This window comes from Pagrus pagrus, assembly GCF_965226575.1.
Source record: "Pagrus pagrus genome assembly, contig: HAP1_SCAFFOLD_27, whole genome shotgun sequence".
NCBI classification, from domain to species: domain Eukaryota; kingdom Metazoa; phylum Chordata; class Actinopteri; order Spariformes; family Sparidae; genus Pagrus; species Pagrus pagrus.
Window position 1 is genome coordinate 160,185 of NW_028175436.1, and position 20,912 is coordinate 181,096.

Consider the following 20,912-nt stretch of genomic DNA (forward strand, 5'->3'; position numbering starts at 1 on the left):
AGTTTACTCCCCAGGCCACAAGCTATGCTAAAAGTCGATGTCAGGTGTTACCACTGTAATGGTTTAGGGCATAGAAAACCATTTTGCCCAGCTTTGAGCCACACTAAACCATCTTTCCTTTATTCTGCTCCAAGGCCAGCTACAGTGGGTACAGTGAGGGACGCAGGCCATGCAGCCCCAGTTCTGATCAATTGAAAGCGTGAAATAGCATTACTTGACTCTGCAGGTTTTCAGACTGTAGTTTTGTCCGGTTTGGTCCCCAGAGATAAATGGAGTAAAGACAGATCACGGATAAGCTGTATTCATGGAGATGAGCATGTTTATCCTACAGCTGAAGTTTATCTGACTGTGGGGGGGGCAGACTTTAATGTTGCCTGTGGCATTAGCTCCAACATTGCCATACACTCCAGGCCAGTGGTTCTCAACCTTTTTAAGTCGCGACCCCCAATTCAATATGCACTGCTGTCCGCAGTTGAATACATTGTGATCTCGTTGATCTGCTCTGTACATGCGACATCTATTGCACGTCTGTCCGTCCTGGGAGAGGGATCCCTCCTCTGTGGCTCTCCCTGAGGTTTCTTCCGCATTTTTTTTTCCCTGTTAAAAGGGCCTTTTTTTTGGGGCAAGTTTTTCCTCACTCGAATCGAGGGTCGAAGGACAGAGGGTGTCGTCTCTGTACAGATTGTAAAGCCCTCTGAGGCAAACTGTGATTTGTGAATTTGGGCTATACAAATAAAATTTGAATTGATTTGACCCCACCCCACCCACACACAATCAATACACCGTAGGCTACGTCGAATTTACAAATCAGACAAGCACTTATGATCACACTTCAGCTATTAGTTTCTTTATCATTTTATTTTGAAACACTTTTGAATATTTTCAAACAAGAGTCTGACTTTTCACGTGAGTTACAGACCGACGATGGTCGCTACATCCCATCATATTGCTGGTAGTTGAGCCGGTTAAAATGTAAACAATTAACGCAAACTTTTTTTCTTTTTAATGAAATAAAATGATAACCAGCACATGCTAATTAGGAAGCCTTAACAAAACACACTGGGGAGAAAAACTGCCCATGTTTCATTTTAAACATCTATGTTGCTGAGAGCTTAAACATGAAAAAGAACGTCATAACATTGTGTCATAACAACAACTTAACAAGTTTTGTTAAAACAAACTCCTAACTCTATAAACGTTGTCTTCTTTTTTTTTTCTTCACAAAGCCAAATAGCTGCAACCACTATGTAATGTGATGGCTGGGCCTTTTGTTTGCCTCTTGTTTGAACAGAGCAGCTGCATTCTTGGCTTTATGTTAGACACGGCCACGCGAAGATCACTCTCAACTCTGAGGAGTCGTGATCTGTATTTGTTTTTCAGTATTCATCTGTATTTTGTTGTCATTCATCTGTATTTTGTTGTCAGTGCAGAAAAGGTCTTTTCACACAGATATGTGGATGCAAATGGAAATAGTACATCGGTTGCAGCTTTTGACAGTGCTGCGTACTTTGTTGCTACTGACAACCAGGACTCTTCCAGTGCGCATGCCGAGATAGCAGTCTGTAACGTGCGGTCAGAGGAGAGATCTAGCAGGGCGTCCTGCAGCTCTGATGGCAGGTGATGTGCGGTGGAGGTGGTGAAAGGCTGGCATATCCAGTCGTACTTTTCCGGCGTGTCATCATTTGGGAAGTACTTATTGAAACTTTCAAGCAGGCTTCTGAGGTGAGAGGCAATAATTCCTTTCATAGTTTGAATGGTGATGTCGTAACTCTCCATAAAGTCATCAAGCTCAGGGAACATTTCAACACTTCCCCCTTGCACTCGCACAGCCCACCACTTCAGCTTTCTCTTAAATGCCATGACCTTATCAGAGAGAATAAGGACATTTGTGTTTGGGCCTTGTAGGGACAAGTTTAAGCTGTTTAGTTTGTCAAAAATGCTGGCTAAATATGCGAGGCTCGTGACCCACTTTGGGTCAGTCAGATAGTCAGCAAGGGGAGAACTACAGTCTGATAAAAATATGCGGACCTCCTCACGCAGTTCAAAGAGCCTCGTTAAAACTTTGCTGTGAGAAAGCCACCTGACCTCTGTGTGAAAGAGAAGTCCTTCGTGGTCTGATCCCATTTCATGACAGAGTGTGGCAAAGAGTCTGCTTTGCAGTGGCCGTGATTTAATGAAATTGACAATCTTAACTGATGTTTGGAGGACACCTGCCAGCAAGTGCTTCCCTGTGGATCATACAGTGCAGAAATTTCACATGGGGGCTACCTCTAACACGCAGGCCCTCAAACCTTTTCTTGCCCCCTGCATAGCTCCAGCTCCATCTGTGCACACTGAGACACAGCTCTCCCATCTCAGTCTCTCTTTTTGTATGTTACTGTTGAGCTTGTTGAAAATGTCCCGTCCAGTGCATGTTCCCTCCATTGATGAGCAAAACAACATGTCCTCGTAGCTGTACCTCACAAAGGCCAGCAGCTGCGCATCTCCTGACACATCTGTGCATTCATCAATTTGCTCTTCCTCACTCTGTCAATGAGTTGCTCTTTAATGTCATTTGCTATGTCCTGAATGCGGCGCCCCACGGTGTCATTTGACAGGGGAATGGTTAAAGAGTGTTAGATATTTTCTCCCCATGCATTGCTCTTGTGATTGCTACAGCTGCGGGACGGATGAGACTCTCCGCAATCGTGTGAGCCTTTTTCGATTGAGCCACCAGATATGCGACCTCATATGAAGCTGCCAGGGCCTTAGCAGGGACTGTAGAATATTCACTCACCACTGTTTTTTGCCTTTTTAGTTCTTGCTCCCTGCGCTGAAAAAAATCAATTGGCTTATAAGTTAAGCTGCTGTGTTTTGTCTCTAAATGTCTTTTTAGTTTTGCTGGCTTCAAGCTCTCAGTGCCATATGTTTCTCAGGTGGTGGTTCTGGTGGCTGATCTTGGGACCCCTGCTGCTGCTGCTGACTGTCTTGTGCTGGAACACTTTTTCTTTTAAGCCATCGCTCCATTTTTCCAGCTAGCAAACTTGCTGCAGCTGTGGCTAAAACAACAACGCGCCTTTTTTCTCTCTCTTTTTCTTTTTTTATTTCCCCCCACGGTGAGAGGCGGGGTAGAGAGAGAGCCGTGTCTGTATGTGTGAATGAGAAGGGCAGACATGCAACTGGTTTTGAGTAATAAAATGCCTGTTTGAGACCAACCGCTCGTCGTCCTTGTAACATCCGGTTGGACGCTCATTATTTTGCGCATTTATATTTTTCCAAAATGATTTGGCGACCCCCAGAAATCATCTCGCGACCCCAATTGGGGTCAGGAATGGCTGCTCTAGGCGATGATGTACCCACACTCTATGACCTTATGACCCCGCCAATATGCAAACCTGACGGGAGCAGTGAGGAGGATCAGAGTTCAGTAGCCGATTTCAGTGAGCCATTGAGTGATTCAGTCACATTGCCTGTGTCACCACCAGAGTGCAGAGGGAGTCCTCAGAGAGCTGCCTTTCTTTGAGGTAGACTGGGAAGCAGGGCCAGTTAAACCTCACAAGTCACAAGCACAGTGAAGACGGGAGAAGCTAAAGGGTTCACTTAGACAAGGAGCACAAAGCTCTCCTTAACCACCAGAACTGCTTGATTTTGAGTTTCCCCCAGATTTGAGCTCACTGCAAAAACAAGATGTGACACTGAAGCAGTAGTTTGAAAAGGTGACAGATGTGGAGGGTGTTCAACAAAATAACCCAAGCTGTTTAGATGATGACACCTACATGGTGAAGGAGGGTCTTCTCTATCAGAAAAGGGGAAAAAAATGAGACTTTAGCACTGCCACAACAGTTCAGACAGAGAGTTATGGAGATGGGGCATTCAATTCTATGGGCAGGTCACCTGGCTTTCCAGAAAACTCTGAACAGGATTGGAAGCTGCTTTGTTTGGCCAGGGATGTACACTCAAGTCTCTCAGTGCTGTGCTTCCTGTGAAACCTGCCAACTAACCTCTGCTAGAGGAGTTACACGTACCCAATTACAGTCTTTGCCCATCATTGATACACCTTTTGAGAGGATAGGCATGGACATTGTAGGCCCATTTGAGAAAAGTTCCTCAGGCCACCTTTACATTTTGGTCATGTGCGACTATGCCACACGGCACCCTGAAGCCTTCCCTCTCAGGTCTTTCAAAGCTAGACAAGTAGCAGATTGCCTTTTACAACTTTTTTCTAGAGTAGGCATACCCAAGGAGATTTTAACAGACTGTGGGACGGATGGGCTGATGGAGCGCTATAACCAGACACTGAAAAACATGCTGCGCAAGTTTGTGTCTCACACAGGTTCGGATTGGGACTGCTGGCTGCCATACCTGCTGTTTGCGTACAGAGAGGTCCCATAAGCATCTACGGGCTTCTCTCCGTTTGAACTGTTGTATGGGCACCAGGTGAGAGGACCGCTGGACCTGCTGAAAGATTACTGGGAGAGTTCGAAGCCAGAAGGAGAAAATGTGGTAGCATATGTGGTAAAAATGAGGGAGAGACTGGAGAAGATGATGGCGCTTGTACATGAACACATGGAGTCGGCTCAACAAAACCAGAAGGTGTGGTATGATCAAAAGGCCAGAGAGCGGGTCTTTCATCCAGGCCAAAAAGTACTGTTGTTGTTGTTGCCAACCAGTGAAAGCAAGTTGCTGACTAAGTGGCATGGACCATATGAAATCAGCAAACGTGCGGGTAAGGTCACACATGAACTTTTTATGCCGGACAGGTTTAAAAGATACCAGACTTTTCATGTTAACCTGCTTGAGGAGGTCCAGGTGCGTTCAGAGCCTGTGCACCAGCAGCTTTTGGTCCGTGAGGTGCAGGAGGAGGATACTGTTGACAAGTTCTTCCCAGCTACCACCACAACAGCAGAGGGCCCAGAAGTGGACCTGTCACATCTGTCTCTCACCCAGCAGGCAGAGGCGAAGCCCCTGCTTGACCCAGAACTCTTCAGGGAGACACCAGCTTTCACCTGACTGGTGCAGCACAGGATTCGGCTGAAGGGAGATGCCCCAGTGCAGTAGAAAAGCTACAGGATTCCTGAGCGGTTGATTCCTCTGCTGCAAAAGGAAATTAGGCTGATGTTGGAGCTGGGAATAACAGTGAGTGGCAGGCCCATTGTATTGGTCCCAAAGAAAGATGGTACTCTCAGATTTTGTATTGATTTCAGATACCTGAATACAGTGTGCAGCTTTCGGTACATCACCACACTGGACCTCAGCAAGGGCTACTGGCAGGTTGCCTTAGCACCAGATGCCAAGGAGATGACAGCTTTCAGAACACCATTTGGTATGTATCTGTTTAAGGTCATGCCATTTGGTCTCCAGGGGGCGCCAGCCACGTTTTAAAGACTAATGGACCATGTTTTGAGGGATTTATCTGACTGTGTGGCTGCATATTTGGATGATGTAGTTATTTTCAGCCAATCATGGGAGGAGCATATGGTGCACCTGCAACAGGTGCTGCAGAAAATAGAGGCACCCCCATCTACCCCTCAGACACTGTCATTAAGTTTGCCGATGACACGACTGTAGTTGGCTTGATCTCAGAGGAGGATGAGACAGCTTACAGGCATGAGGTGGATCATCTCATACAGTGGTGCGGAGCAAACAACCTCATCCTCAACACCTCTAAAACCAAGGAGATGATCGCTGACTTCTGTAGGACTAAGGTGGAACCGTACGCACCCCTCCACATAAATGGGGAGACGGTGAAGGATGTAGAAAAGCTGAAGTTTCTGGGAGTCACACTGTCGAACCAGCTGGCATGGACGAACAACACCATGCAGCTGGTCAATAAAGCTCAACAGAGACTTTTTCCTGAGGAAACTGAAGCGGGCCAAACTACTCCTCAACTTCTACAGAAGCACCATCGAGTCCATCCTGACCACCAGCGCCACAGTGTGGTACGCCAGCTGTACAGCCGCGGAACGCTACAGTCTCTATCGTGTGGTGAAGGTGGCTCAGCGCGTCATCAGGTTGAAGCTCCCCGAACTGGACACCATTTACACAAAAAGGCTCAACAAGAAAGCCCTCAGCATCCTTAGAGACACCCCACACCCGGTCACTCCATGTTTGAGCTGTTACCATCTGGCAGAAGGTTCAGGACAATCAGAACCAAAACAAACAGACTAAGAAACAGCTTCTACCCCAGAGCTGTTGCCTACATCATCCCACTTCTATCATAACAGTCACTGTTATACACACGCATTTTATACATGCTGCTGCTATCACTTATTATTATTATTATTATTATTATTATCATTATTTGAAGCTGCACTGATACCTTTCTGCTGCACAGACATTGTATTTTATATATACTGCTGCTCTTGTCTTGTTTTGTTGATCTCCATGTGTGCCTTTTATGTTTTTTAATTTTTTTTAATATATGTTTTATATTGTCTAACTAATTGTCTTTTACCGAGAATAGTCTAACAAAGTTTCATTGTACACCCAGTATAATGACAATAAAAGATTAATTCATTCATTCATTCATTCATTCATTCATTCAGACGGACACTTTTGGAGTGGGCCTGGGAGCAGTGTTTCTGCAGGAGGTGGAAGGAGAGGAGGTGGTGGTGGAAGGAGAGTCGGAAGCTGCTGGACAGAGAGACAAAGGTACTCTACAGTGGAAAAGGAGTGCTTGGCGATGAAGTGGGCCATCGACACCCTCAGATATTATCTGCTGGGGCGGCACTTCTTCCTGGAAACTGATCATCGGTCTTTGCAGTGGCTTTATCGCATGAGGGATGCCAACATGCACATCGCTAGGTGGTACCTGGCCCTGCAGCCCTATGACTTCACGGTGCACTACAGGTCAGGGAAGTCAAATGTGGTGGCGGACTGTCTGTCCAGAATGTCAGAGGAATGAGGTACTGTTCTCTTTGGGGAGAGGGAGGAGGAAATCTGACGAAGAGCACATCGTCACCAGGCTTTGCACACATGGCACCACGCACTATGGACTGAGTGTGACTACATTTGCAGAGGAGCAACAGCACTTTATTGGAGATTTGCACAATACATTTTAACACTGTTTTTTGCACATTTGTATGGATATGTTTATCGTATTTATTGAACGTTTATTGTCCTTGGTCGGGTCTTGGTTTTACAGGTGGGTGATGTGTGGGCCACGCAGCTCCACCTAGAGCAGCGGGACAGAGGGTTAAAGGTGCATATTAAATGTGTTAATTCCTTCAACAAGGAGCTAAGCTAAGAATGTGTATTGTGTTGCTCAATAAGTGCATGCAGTGAAGAAGTCAAGTGTATTGTTTACTCACCAGTGTTTGTCTTCAGGGTGTGCAGGCAAAAGGCTTCCCCCAGGAAAAAAGACAAAGTGGGATGTGTATTTTTGTTGTTAGGGGAGGCAAATGAGGGTGTGTATTTGTTACTGATAAGGTGGTGTAAATATAGGAATAAAAATGGTGGGTTAAACATGTTGATAGGCAGTGGATCCCTGTGGATGGAATCTTCCAGGGTCATTAGCTGTGACACCCTATAAATGGGGGCCATTTTAACAACCTGGGGGAGGTGGTACTGATGTGTTATGCTGTTTGCTGAGGTGGAGGAATAAAGAACCACCTCTGTGACCCACCTTAAACCTGCCTGTGGATAATTTTTTGCTGTACCATCCAGCCGTAATTGTGGTCATTCTCACGTCTGACTGAATATTTTGTATTTCATAGAACCATCAGCAGAGTAAACTATTGCAGCTGATGAGGGGGATAACATCCCACCAACACACAAGAGACGCAAACAACCATCAGCAGAGGATGGAGCATCTGGAGTCGGTGCCAGGAAACCTTCTTCCAAAAGTGAATTTTGAAACATTTTCATTTATTTGGAGTAACATAAGTAGATCTGGGTGTGTAAAATAAATTTAAAAAACGCACGCCTCAGTCTGGTGGCACCCTAGTACATTTAGTCAAGTAATGTATTTAATTACAAATTTGAGATACTTGTACTTAAATTTAGCCTTTTCTTTTCATATTACTTTTAAAGTTCCACTTTACTACATCTTAGAAGCAAATATTGCACTTTTTACTCCACTACATTTATCTGACAGCTATAGTTATTACCAGTTACACTGGAAATTATTATTTTTTTGCACAAAAATGAAGGGCTTATACAATATGGTTTGTTATAAATTCAAGTATTCATCAGTTTTTACATATATTGCTTATATTTGATTAATCAGTTGATTGACAGAAAATTAATTGATAACAATTTTGATAGTGGTTTCAGTTATTTTTCCAGTAAAATCATGTGGTTGCCGCTTTACAGCTGGTATGACATTTGCTGCGTTTCCTTTAAATCATTTCATTGTATTTATAATGTTCAGGTTTGGACTGGACATTGTGAAGGTGTCACTTGGGCCTCTGGCTTACTGTGACCACAGTTCTCAATATTTTTACCGATCAAAGGATTAATGGAGAAAACAACCAGCATGAAAATAACCATCGGTTGCTGTCCTAAACAAAATATTACAAAATCCTACCTTTACGTTATTGTAATCATTCTTAATGCCGGTCATCGGGTCAGAATTTCTGTTATCTGGTTAGATTAGTCATAAAATGGAAACTATTTTTCATGGTGGAGTGCTGAGGATGAATCGAGTCTCACAGCCTGTGGAAAGAAGCTTCTTGTTAGTCTAGTGATGCAGCACTAAAACAAACAAGCTGGTCAGGCCTGGTATTATTTGTTGTGAGCGCCTGTTCATAAGTGGACAGCTCCAAGTACAGGTGTGAATGCCTTAGGATTTTATGACTCAGACCGCAGTCAGTGGTGGTCTTGGCCACACGTGACCACATTCTTTTAGCACTGTGTAAGCACGTGTCCTGGACCAGATTGAAGCACCGCCTGTTCAACTGATATTTTCTGTAGAGTGCTGATCACACTAAGACTCATTATGGGCATAGCCCCTTCAGAAACGTCCATAATGCAAAATAATTAATAGAATAAATGTCTGAGGTAAAACACAGCCCTCTATGCACTCTCCCCTCTCCTCCTCTCCTCTCCTTAGCAGCGGCGGTTAAATTTCAACAGTGTGGGGGACCCCTGGTGGAACGAGGAAGATGTAAGACACGTTTCACAGAGGCTCCGCTGGAATGATATTTTTTTTTTTTACACTTTTATATTACACTTTTGTATTTTTTCTGCCAGCTTTAAGCCTTAATACTGCAGCCTTTTACTATAGGTAAACTTATTTTTTTACTTGCGGACACTCTATGATGGCAGGCCGAGGGAGAAATGATGCTTCTAAAACAGGCTGCGACAGGCCCCAGCCATCACCTGAGCAGCTAGATGCTAATGCTAATGCCACTGTGGCGAGAGCGGGTCTGAGTGTGTGTTTGTGTGAGCGTGTGTATGTGTAGTGTGTGTCGTCAACAACGCCACCTGGGATTTTAACCCAGGAAATAGCCATACAAGGCCAACACTAGGGCTGCAACTAACGATTATTTTGGTTGTCGACTAATCTAACGATTATTTTTTCGATTAGTCACAATTATTTTCGACTTTACCTCATATTCTCAGAGCAAATTAAAAACCCATGAAACATGTATTTGAAAACATAATATTTTGAAACAACTGCATTTTTAAATTGTTATTTTAATGAAACATAAATTGACAAAATAATACATTAAAGTGCAAGTTGTGATAACAAAAACATAATGTACAAATAACTTTACTATACTATAACTATACCTTTTTGAAATAGTGCTGCCAAGTCCAAAATTTCAAATAAAACTAGTAAATGTAAATAAAATTAAAAAAAATCCAGTACAAATGACTGTATAATTCACAAATTCTTCAAATTGCAATGCAGGAATGTGAGCATATCAACATACTCAGGTGTGAGGCTGGCTCTCTTCTTGGAGGTTATGTTCCCAGCAGCTGAGAACAGTCGCTCAGAAGGAGTAGAAGTGGCAGGAATGCACAAGAATGACCAGGCTAATGATGCAAGACTTGGATATTTTGCTTCATTTGACTTCCACCAAGATAGGGGATTAAAGTACATCAGTACCTGCAATGGGACAACAGATGAAAATTAGGCTTGTGAAAAAGTATGGCATGTTACAGTTGATGTTAAATGTTAATTAATAAGAACTGTTCTTATTTAAACACATAAATCTTGCCTCGTTGGTGATAGCTTGGTTGTGAGCATCCTGTTCAGCAGTCTCACTGTCAGTATCTGTTGAGGAGTCACATCCAAACAGTGAATCAAGAGACCCATTTGAAGTTCTCTTAGCACATGTAATGGCTTCCTCATTCTCACTGGCACACTGCCTCTTTGCAGTTTCTTCTTGCATGGACTGTAAGGCAAGAGATTGGACTTTACTTTGAAATTTCTGACACCAGGTTCAGTGTTCAGTTTCTGAAAACGCGGGTCCAGTGCAGCTGCAATGATCTGTGTGTTTGTGTTGTCATCTTTGACAGTGACTTCTCTGGACCAGCGTGCAGTTGTCTCCTGTGAAGCAGCTGCCTGGAATGCCAGAAACAGAAGCTGTATCATAGGTGGTCTGAGTGGACTTCTGAAGCCCTCTGACCAGAGGAGGCAGGGCAGAGGCGGTAGCATAGGTTTCACCACTCAGGTAGACAGTGGCACTTTCAAAGGCCTGAAGAGCTTTTGCCAGTTTCTCAAGCAAGGCCGACTGGTCTGGTTTCAGGTCGAGATGCTGTTTCCCTTTCTGTGTTACTGTTTGGGTTAGACAATGTTGCAGTCAGCGGCCATCTCTGTTCTAGCAGACGAGTCACCATGTAAAAGGTGCTATTCCACCTAGTAGAGACATCTTGGATAAATTTCTTCTCTGGGATTCCCATTTGTTTCTATTTGGTCTTCAGCTTGCTTGAGGCTAGTTCACTTCTTTTGAAGTGCTCTACAAGACACCTCGCTGCTCCTAGTGTTTTAGTGATCTGAGGATGTTTCAGAGCATGACCGATCACCTATTGTGGCCAAGTGTGGCCTGCACAGCGGACTGAATTCCACCCATGCTTTTCTTTCAAAATGTTTGCAGCCAGCACTGTGTCAACATTGGACCCATTGTCATGGACAACAGCCACAATCTTGCTAGCAGGGACCTCAAACCTTGCCATGGCATACTCAATCCATGCAGCAATGTTAACTCCAGTGTGTCGTTCTTCCAGTGGCATGGTGGTGAGGCAGAAGCTAGTGAGTTCCCAGTCATCACTTAAAGTGACAAGTGATGCCAAAATATGCCTCTGTGGCAATACTGGTCCAGGCATCAGCTGTCAGGGCAATCTTGCTCTTAGTTGATTTAAGGACGTCTATAAGATAGATTAATGTTGAGTCGGTGTGTAGCTATGCCAAAACAATGTCGGACTCCGTAGTTTTCTCCGGGCCCCTGCCAAACCTAACCAGTGATGACATGTTCAGCCGCATGTCATCATTCAACCGCTGGCTGTCAAGGTGGTGTCCAGCAAACGATGTGGGCTTTGTTGATAATTGGCGGACTTTCTGGGGAAAACCTGGTCTCATTAGGAGAGACGGCATCCATCCCACTTTGGACGGAGCGGCTCTCATCTCTAGAAATTTAACCCATTTCATTAGCCAACAACCAGCCTGACAACCCAGAGTTGAGACCAGGAGGCAGAGCTGCAGTCTTACACGCTTCTCTGAGCTTCCATTAGATCAGTTGCTCCATTGAGACTGTGTCTGCCCCCCGACCACCTAAATTAATTAAATTAATCAAATCAAAAGTCCACAGAAGAGGAGTTGTGCATGAAAATCTAATAAAAATTAACAGCAACTCTGCAATCTCAAAACAAGACAAGAGAATTAAATGCGGACTCCTAAATATCAGATCCCTGTCATCGAAAGCTGTACTAGTAAATGACTTAATTTCAGACTGTAATATTGATTTATTCTGTCTTACTGAAACTTGGCTGCATCCTGAAGAATATGTCAGCCTGAATGAATCCACTCCACCCAGTCATATTAATACTCACATTCCTCGAGGCTCCGGCCGAGGAGGTGGTGTTGCAGCTATTTATGACTTAAGTCTGTCAATCATTCCTAAACCTAAATTAAATTATAACTCATTTGAAAGCCTTGTTCTGAGTCTTTCACATCCAACGTGGAAAACTTTACAGCCAGTTCTATTTGTTGTAGTGTATCGAGCACCTGGTCCTTACTCAGAGTTTTTATCTGAATTCTCTGAGTTTTTATCAAGTATAGTCCTCAAATCAGATAAAGTAATTATTGTAGGTGATTTTAATATTCATGTGGATGCCGTTAATGATAGCCTTAGTACTGCATTTATCTCATTATTAGACTCCATTGGCTTCTCTCAGTGTGTACATAAACCAACTCACTGTTTTGACCACACCCTTGACCTTGTTCTAGCTTATGGTATCGAGATTGAAAATCTAACAGTTTCTCCACAGAATCCTCTTTTATCAGACCATCACTTAATAACTTTTGAAGTTCTATTACTGGACTACACACCATTAGGCAAAAACTCCTTCACTAGATGTCTATCTGATAGTGCTGTAGCTAAATTTAAGGAAATTATACCGCTGGCACTAAATTCAATGCCATGTCTTAATATAATAGAGGACTCCTCCGCTAACCTCAGTTCCTCACAAATCGATCATCTTGTTGATAGCACTGCAGGCTCATTGCGAACAACACTGGACTCTATTGCCCCCCTGAAAAGGAAACCTATAAAGCACAGGAGGTTAGCACCCTGGTATAACTCGGATACCCGCAAATTGAAGCAAACATCACGGAAATTTGAAAGGAAATGGCGTTCCACCAACTTGGAAGAATCCCGCTTAGCCTGGAAAGATAGCCTTAAAATATATAGGAAGGCCCTCCGCAATGCCAGAGCAAGCTATTACTCGTCATTAATAGAGGAAAACAAAATCAACACCAGGTTTCTTTTCAGCACTGTAGCCAGGCTGACAGAAAGTCACAGCTCTACTGAACCATGTATTCCTACAACGCTCAGTAGTAATGACTTCATGAGCTTCTTTAATGATAAAATTTTAACTATTAGAGACAAAATCCATCATCGCTTGCCCTCAACTGGCACTATTGTATCTTTAAACACAGGAACCTCAGAAACAGTTGTAAATTCTGACTTATATTTAGACTGCTTCTCTCCCATCGACCTCCACCAACTAACTTCGATGGTTTCTTCATCTAGACCAACAACTTGTCTCCTAGACCCCATCCCAACTAGGTTGCTGAAAGAAACTTTACCTTTAATTAGCACATCTCTACTAGAAATGATCAACCTGTCTCTATTAACAGGATACGTACCACAATCCTTTAAACTAGCTGTAATTAGACCGCTCCTTAAAAAGCCTAATCTTGACCCAGAAGCTTTAGCCAACTATAGACCTATATCCAACCTCCCTTTCCTCTCCAAGATCCTTGAGAAAGCGGTCGCCAACCAGCTATGTGACTTTCTTCATAAAAATAGTTTATATGAGGATTTTCAATCAGGTTTTAGAGCACATCATAGCACAGAGACGGCACTGGTGAAAGTTACAAATGACCTCCTCATCGCTTCTGACGAATGACTTGTCTCTGTCCTGGTCTTACTAGATCTTAGTGCTGCATTTGATACCATTGATCATCACATTCTACTACAGAGACTGGAACACTTAATTGGCATTAAAGGACCCGCATTAAACTGGTTTATGTCCTATTTATCGGATCGATTTCAGTTTGTACATGTTAATGATGAGTCATCCCTGTATACCAAGGTTAGTCATGGTGTTCCTCAAGGCTCCGTGCTTGGACCCATACTATTCACCTTATATACGCTCCCTCTAGGAAATATAATTCGGAAACACTCCATAAACTTTCATTGTTATGCAGATGATACACAGTTATACCTATCAATAAAGCCAAATGAAACTAATCAGCTTACTAACCTCCATGCATGTCTCAAGGACATTAAGACCTGGATGACCTGCAATTTTCTGCTGTTAAACTCAGATAAAACCGAAGTTATAGTACTTGGTCCTAAACACCTTAGAGATGCATTATCTAATGATATAGCGAGTTTGGATGGCATTAACTTGGCCTCCAGCACCACCGTCAGGAATCTGGGAGTTATCTTTGATCAAGATATGTCCTTCAACTCCCACATAAAACAAATTTCAAGGTCTGCATTTTTTCATCTATGTAACATTGCAAAAATCAGGCCCATCCTGTCTCAAAAAGACGCAGAAAAGCTAGTCCATGCATTTGTTACGTCCAGGCTGGACTATTGTAATTCTCTATTATCAGGCTGCCCTAACAAGTCTCTAAAGAGTCTCCAGCTGGTCCAGAATGCTGCAGCACGTGTACTGACAGGAACTAAGAAAAGAGATCATATTACTCCTGTATTGGCCTCTCTGCACTGGCTCCCTGTAAAATCAAGAATAGAGTTTAAAATCCTTCTCCTCACTTACAAAGCTGTTAATGGTCAGGCACCATCATATCTCCAGGAGCTCATACTACCCTATCACCCAACTAGAGCATTACGCTCCCAGAACGCAGGATTACTTGTAGTTCTTAAAGTCTCCAAAAGTAGAATGGGAGCCAGAGCCTTCAGTTATCAAGCTCCTCTTCTGTGGAACCATCTTCCTGTTTTGGTCCGGGAGGCGGACACCCTCTCTACCTTTAAGAATAGACTTAAGACCTTCCTCTTCGATAAGAGCTTATAGTTAGGGCTGGGCCAGGACAGGCCCAGGCCTGTCTTGGACCAGCTCTTAGTTATGCTGCTATAGGCCTAGTCTGGGGGACAATGACACACTGAGCTTCTCTCTCCTCCCCTCTCCTCTCCTCTCCATCTGTATACATTATGCCTGTATACATGCCCCATCTCTGCATGTCACTGACTTACTTCTTCCCCGGAGTCCTTGTGCTTTCTAGTCCTACAGGCTCCCATGGATCCTGGCCGCGCCCGGGTCGTGGATCGTGGATGCGCCCACTGCTATGGCCCTGCCTGATCGTGGATGCGCCTACTGCTATGGCCCTGCCTGATCGTGGATGCGCCTACTGCCATGACCCTGCCTGACACCCACCACTACTGTCTCTAATATTAGTCACATCTCTGTTACATACGTTCCACTACTATTATTGTAATGCATTACTACATACCATCCTTACCATTAATCACTACTACTGTTATCACTAGTAATCACATTTCCATGTGCATTTCATTATTATTGCTGTAATACATCTTAATGTACTTTCACTCCTGTCAACCATCGCTTATAATTGAATACATTGTGATCTCGTTGATCTGCTCTGTACATGCGACATCTATTGCACGTCTGTCCGTCCTGGGAGAGGGATCCCTCCTCTGTGGCTCTCCCTGAGGTTTCTTCCGCATTTTTTTTTTCCCTGTTAAAAGGGCCTTTTTTTTGGGGCAAGTTTTTCCTCACTCGAATCGAGGGTCGAAGGACAGAGGGTGTCGTCTCTGTACAGATTGTAAAGCCCTCTGAGGCAACTGTGATTTGTGAATTTGGGCTATACAAATAAAATTTGATTTGATTTGATGTCATTGACTATCATGTTGACGATGCTTTCTGTCAAGACTTGAGCCATTGGAGGGGTTCATGTGCCTCTTCTGACAACAAAGTCATCTACACGCCTTTTCTTGGCACTGGAACTACTAAAAGAGAGAACAAAACAGAATTGTGTATCATTTAAGAAGCTGAAATCTATGCATCATCACGTTGTCATGCCTGATAGTAATTATTACAGTTTTTAATTGATTACATATCTTACAAATGAATTATTATTGTTATAAATCATTGCATTAAGTGGAGGTTTACTATTCAGTGTCTTATCCAATTTATATTATTACTGTTTTGTACTGATTTAATATCCTACACATGAATTATTACTGATATTGTTGCTGTCAGACAAAAACCTCTTATTTGCAAATTTGACTTTTTTCGACTATTTTTTTATAATCGATTTTACTGGCCACCCTTCACGTCTGTATACATTATTAACCAATGAATGTATTCAAAGAGCTTATCTCCAGCCGGCCTCTTGTCATGTTATGATGCACGGCAGAGCTTGGGTTCACAACAACCGCAGTTGTTGTTGTCATTCGAGATCTGTTGCATTTTTAATAACTTTGAATTTTAATAAATCACTTTTTGGTTGCACACTATTGGATGAATATGTCCATTTCCGTTCTATTTGCTCGTAGGTTTGTAGCTTACTACCTACAGTTGGTACTAGTTTCAAATAGAGGTTTCCCTCACGGAAAGCGTGATTCACGCGTTGCGTGAAATTGTAGGTCACATTGTAGCCACTAGGTGGAAGCATCATACTGAAATGCAGCTCAAAAGATTTGGGGATAATTCCACATTTGACCACAACATAGCTGCAATGGAGAGTGGCGCTGTTCATAGGCCATAGGCTACTTAATTTGCAGCTGTGGTCGAGAGAGCTAGAGAGTGAATGGAGAGAGGGAGCGCTACGCCGGTAAATCAGATCAATGTTGTTTTTTATTGTTTCACAGTGGTTACGTTCAACAGGATCAGTGGTTCTCATGGGGGTCCTGTCCCCCTCCATATTTTTGATCTCTCCTGTAGCCTGGCCGGGTCTGGCTCCAAGTTTTAGCAAATTGTCTCATATCTATTTTCTGCAAGTTCTCGTGAATGTAACAATCCACTTATAGCCCACGATCGCTCGTTTAAACAGTCTCTAAGCTGCTTCGGTCGTGCCAGCAGCCTGGACCCGATGCAGCTGGACTCACGAGCGGAGCATTAATGCACATCTGTCTGCAGCTGCTCCAAACACACAATTTGAAGGGACAGATTAGATGTTAATTTTGTTAACAGTGACTTTGTTGATACTACTTTAATCGTAGAATGGAGCCACAACGGGCTGATTTCAGCCAAGAGCAGCAGGTTGTTTTAATGGAAAGTAGGCTATGAGCGATACAAAAAAGCTGATCACAGCCTGAAGCAACAGTGTTGCTGCAAATATAACAAGAGGAGGCTGCTTTTAATTTCTGACAGCTGAACATTGCGCTTTTAAATATGAAGCTTACCCAAACAAAAAACTAGAGCAACAACTGTCATTTTTTAAATTGTGTTTTCATATATTTCACCGATTGTAATAGAATGCGAGTGTGTTTTATTGAAAGCGAGACTGGGTGTGTGTATGAAAATCGCTACAGTGAACTGGTGCTTTGGTTTTTAGGTGCTCTACAATCTCATAGTTTCAAAGAAAATGGATTGATTGATTTATACTTAACGAAATGAAACGAAAACAATATATATTATATTACTATATTGTTGCAACTTTAGAAAATATAATCCAGGGGAAAAAAGGCTTACAAACATGGACCAAAACAGCTCAGTAATACGCACAAAAATCCAAAAGAAACGAAAATGAACTAAAAAAAATAACTAAACATCATGAAGTGGTCTCAATCTGTGTTTTACGCATGCCTCTGTGCATCTGGCACATGTGTCTTGGAGTTCTGAATGGAGGCTGTATGTTCAGCTCCCCTTACATGTGAAATTTATTACATGAAACACGACGAAATTTCTTCACTTATGAACTGAAAAGTGTGAGGAGAGCTACTGTAGGAACCGGTTTTTCTGTTCAAAGCAAACAGCTGTGTGAAGTACTGTGGGGGGCAGGACTTTTGTCTGACAATGTACTTGAGTGAAGTATCCACAAACACACCCATTGGTCAGTGTAAGTGTGACTCCATCTCTTTTTACTTTTTAAACACACACTAAAATTATGGAGCGTGAGCATGTAGTTGACGCGTGTCTTAGGCCACAAAAACTCCACAGTTCTTTCTCACGTGGGTTTATTGAAACCTTTATTCAAGTTACAACAAAAAATAAAACTGTAGCAATCCAAAATCAGGCAATAATCATTAGCACGGTCAAAAACTAGTGTGCTCTCCTCGCCTCCATAATCATCACTGAACCAAAGTACGCACGCATCACGGTACGCACATCTCAGCCAATAAGAAGAGCGCAGTTGTTATTAACTAATAGGCACTCTTATAGCCTCAAATATACAAAATCAGAATAAATCCAACAAATCTAAATTATTTATCACCTTATTTGTAATATACAAAATGGCTCCAACAGTCAGAGATAAATGGAGGATGCTAATGTGTTACATTGTGTCCAGCTGTCGTCACAGCAATTATTACAAGCACACCTATTGGTCAGAGATAAATGGAGGCGCTAATATGTCTATTAAGCTCATTACTTTCAATAGAGCCGAGAAGATGGAACATAGGAAAATATTTTTCATTCTAGTTTTAGAGGCTGCATTTAAAAAAAATATATATATAAAAATAAAGTTATTACTTTACATCACGTTCATGAGATGTGTAGTGACTGGAATTCAGACTTCCCAAAAATATAAGATATATACATGGTAGCCTACGTGCTTCAAATAAAACATTTTTATTTAAAAAATCGACAGGTATACAGAACAGTGCAGTATGATATACAGTAGGTAATTTAAAGCAGAGTGTGTCCTCAGATCTGCGTAGTGTGCGCATCAGTCTTTCAGCAGGAGATCCTTCGGCCCTGGGCATTTTTCGCCGTCTGCCATGCAGTCACATGCCAGTCGGTCCTCCCTTTAATGCTATGACCTGTTCAATGACTTTGTCCAAGTGATCTATGTATTTGTTGCAGGCCTCTTTGGTGAGCTTATATTTCCAAAATGACTCTATTGCGGAGATCAGTTCATCTCTGTTTTTGGGTTTGGCCTCACAGCGAATGTAGCGTTTCATTGAAGCCCAGACTAACTCGATCGGGTTCAGATCCGGCGACCTAAGAAATTTTTGCTGAGCATAAGGTTTGTTCTAAATTAAATAAAAGCCTGTCCCATACAGACGCGTGTCTCTCTAAAGGGGTCCGCTCGGCACACACACACCCTCCAAAAAAAAAAAAAAACTATTGGCAGGAGTCCGGGCCGTGAGAACCGGCAGTCTACCTCTCGTATGGATAATCCAACGGATTTGATCTGGAAAATCCCTTGTTGTGATAGACTCATGTGTTTTCATAATCTACAGTAGCCTATCATAAAGTGGATACAATCACCGCAACTCTGTCCGGAGCTTCGCTACTTTTATTTCCGTATCCTTGGTAACAGTAACCCAGGTACAAGGATCCCCCCCTCCCCGCTTGACTTGAAATTAAAAAAAGTGACACAGGCTATTGCCCGTTCCTTCATGAGAAATCATCCAGCAACACACTCAATCAAACAAGGTGGGGAATGAGAAATCTGCGGCACTACTGTACAGTAGTTCGCTCATTTTAAAAATACAGACGGGTGTGTTTCGAGCTGACGAGACTGAGGACCGAAAAAAGAGAGTGAGACGTATACTGTAGCTGCCGTCGTTACATTTGTCTCATTGAAAAACTATACTGTATTACAGTGGCGAGCGGTGACCTTTTACTGTGGTCATGCTGAAGTGTCAATACCATGCGCGCCCGTAAGGGGGGTATTTATTTATTAATAAAAAATATAATATGGTTTTTAACTACTACAGTGGAAACCGCTTATAGTGATCACGTTGGTCCAGAGTACATTTGATCACTATAAGCGGTTGATTGCTAAAACCGAATTGTTATTATTTCACTTATTTTTTTGTGCAGAACATAATCTAAATGCCAGTTGTATAGTTTTTCAATGAGAAAAATGTAATGAAACGGTCGTCAGCGCGATCCTCTCGTCAGCTCCAAACTCACCCTTCTGCACCTCAATCACAGACCACAGCTGGTTTTCCACACAGCATTTACAGTAACTCACGTGACACGTCTCAGATCAGTAGGCGCTGCTGCCGGTGTGTTTTTAAAATGAGCGAACTAGGCTAGTAGCGCCGCAGATTGACAGATCTGATACTTGTTTGACAGAGTGTTTCGAGATGGTTTTCATGAATGAACAGGCAATATGTCACTGTCAGACCGGATCGTTTGACGGGAGGGGGGGTCGGCCAGTTTTTGTGATATTTACTTCAGGAGTAGGCCGTCCACTTGAAATTATAGTTTTCTTTTCCTCAAAAGTTCTCCGCGAAAACGGCACTGAACGCAAAGACTGAATAGAATTAATATTTTCACTCATTTTGACCGGGCTACACGATGAAATGAACCACTGACAGTTTCCCGCTGAACAATTCAAACAAGTCAGTTTTGCGCATGCGCGCCCGTAAGGGGGGTATTTATTTATTAATAAAAAATATAATATGGTTTTTAACTACTACAGTGGAAACCGCTTATAGTGATCACGTTGGTCCAGAGTACATTTGATCACTATAAGCGGTTGATTGCTAAAACCGAATTGTTATTATTTCACTTATTTTTTTGTGCAGAACATAATCTAAATGCCAGTTGTATAGTTTTTCAATGAGAAAAATGTAATGAAACGGTCGTCAGCGCGATCCTCTCGTCAGCTCCAAACTCACCCTTCTGCACCTCAATCACAGACCACAGCTGGTTTTCCACACAGCATTTACAGTAACTCACGTGACACGTCTCAGATCAGTAGGCGCTGCTGCCGGTGTGTTTTTAAAATGAGCGAACTAGGCTAGTAGCGCCGCAGATTGACAGATCTGATACTTGTTTGACAGAGTGTTTCGAGATGGTTTTCATGAATGAACAGGCAATATGTCACTGTCAGACCGGATCGTTTGACGGGAGGGGGGGTCGGCCAGTTTTTGTGATATTTACTTCAGGAGTAGGCCGTCCACTTGAAATTATAGTTTTCTTTTCCTCAAAAGTTCTCCGCGAAAACGGCACTGAACGCAAAGACTGAATAGAATTAATATTTTCACTCATTTTGACCGGGCTACACGATGAAATGAACCACTGACAGTTTCCCGCTGAACAATTCAAACAAGTCAGTTTTGCGCATGCGCGTTGGCAGATAAGCTGCTTCACTG

At 42.8% G+C, this 20,912-nt stretch overlaps 1 long non-coding RNA gene across 4 annotated transcripts in view; it reads left to right on the top strand.

Moving 5' to 3' along the window:
- Positions 1-12,550, top strand: part of LOC311253641 — a 32,333-nt gene extending 19,783 nt beyond the window's left edge. For 2 of the 4 annotated variants that reach the window (XR_014621751.1, XR_014621752.1), the window contains exons 6-8: positions 6,525-7,180; positions 7,695-7,823; positions 10,447-12,550. This is a non-coding gene — a long non-coding RNA (uncharacterized lncRNA). The remainder of the gene's footprint in view (positions 1-6,524; positions 7,181-7,694; positions 7,824-10,446) is intronic. The other 2 variants (XR_014621754.1, XR_014621753.1) reach the window with 2 other exon arrangements.
- Positions 12,551-20,912: the final 8,362 nt, after the last annotated feature.